This window comes from Petaurus breviceps, unplaced genomic scaffold (assembly GCF_028583685.1).
Source record: "Petaurus breviceps papuanus isolate PSGF00001 unplaced genomic scaffold, PetGlider_PUasm1.0 37, whole genome shotgun sequence".
NCBI lineage: Eukaryota > Metazoa > Chordata > Mammalia > Diprotodontia > Petauridae > Petaurus > Petaurus breviceps.
The window spans coordinates 85,146,898-85,148,542 of NW_027186296.1; the positions used below are offsets into that span (position 1 = coordinate 85,146,898).

General features: G+C 41.9%; 1 pseudogene; it reads right to left on the reverse strand.

Moving 5' to 3' along the window:
• Positions 1 to 317: 317 nt before the first annotated feature.
• Positions 318 to 916, reverse strand: LOC138168352 (homeobox expressed in ES cells 1 pseudogene; annotated as a pseudogene).
• Between the last annotated feature and the right edge of the window lie 729 nt (positions 917 to 1,645).

The following is a 1,645-nucleotide window of genomic DNA, read 5'->3' on the forward strand; positions in this document are numbered from 1 at the left end:
TCTTGCCAAATGATAAGTTTCTCAAAATCTTGAAATCCAGGCATTTAGCTTCTGAGAAATGAGGACACTTTTATAATGATTTCTTTTTTTTTAATTTGCTCCAAAACACCACTTTAACGAAAATGTTTATTAAAATATATAGGAAAATCCTTTTTCTTTCCCAGAGTGCTCTAGTATTATATTTATCATGTTACAGGAATAGTTATTTACAGTGTCTTTTCAGGGGAAAAGAATAACAGGTAATTCAGAATGAGATGTGGTAAATAAAAACATCTGATTTTTGATGCTAGGGCACTCCATTGGCTCATTTGCCCCTCCTACAAATGAAGTACAATCCCAAAGACTCTGTCTTCTTCATTTTTGGAGAGATTTGTATTCAAAGTGCTTTTCACCATTAGGAACTGGGATTCTCTGTGGGACCTTTTCAGCTTTGCCCGGTGATTTTGGAACCAAATCTGGATTCTATCTTCCTCCAAATTCAATTGTCTTCTCTGACATCAATACCAGGGTAGCAGTTTACTCTAAAGACATTTTCCAATACTTCAATCTGGTTCCTGGTAAAAGCAGTTCTTGGTCTCCTGCCTCGGTACCAACTCAGTTCTCTTTTAAAAGACAATCTTTATGAGGCTGAAACAAATTTCTCATATTTCAAGATTCTTTCTTCTGGTATAGGATAATTCCCGGGGTGAGGGAGCAGGCTGCTGCTGGGCAAGATGGGGATGGATAGGCATGGATTTCCATCTTCTCCTAAGGGGCTGCAGGGATCTGTCCAGGACTGGGCAGGAGAGATGGCTGGGCTGCTCTCCTTCTTCGGCTCGAGTCCCAAAATACTCTCTATGGAAAAGGAGAGAGGGGAGGCCTTGCTCTCGGCCAGGCTGGGCCGAGTCTGGGAATTGTCTGTTGCGCAGAGGGCCATGGCTATGGCTGCGGTGGCTCCCCACCCCACCTCCAGGCCGTTGAGTCCAGAGTGCCTATAATTATTTCTTAAAAGTACTTTGTAATGATGAAATATTATACAAATGTGAACTCTTAAGACTCCTATGCTCCCTACTTGATGGGGACTTGCCTTGTCTCTGAAGCTATAATGACACACAGATTTTGTCCCCTGGCAACAGAAAAGAAGGGAGCAGGGTATTGGGGAGGGCTTTTGAAAGGGATCAGCAAGGACTTTGGAGGACCCTTGTCATCACACTATATGTAAGACCAGTCATACTTACAAGTATGTAAGATACTTACATGTATGTAAGTAAGATACTTACATATCTCTCAAGGAAAAATAACCTAGTGAGGGGGACTGTTTAGAGCAGGCACATCAAAAGATTTCAGGCGGCCCTTGCCTGAAATCCTTTGGCAGGCTGCATGCAGGCTGTGCCAGCCTGGTGTGGAGAATGATGTGGACATTCAATGAAGGGGTTTATTTCAGAGAAAGTTATGGGATATAGCTAATATTTCTATCACACACTAAGGTTTGCAAAGTGCCTTATACATACATATTATCTCATTTTATTCTCACAACAACCTTTTTAGTAAGTACTATTATTCTCATCTCCATTTTACAGGTTAGGAAACTGAGGCAGACAGAGGTGAAGCAGCATGCCCAGGGTCACATATCCATTAAGTGTCTGAGGCTACTTTTGATCTCAGG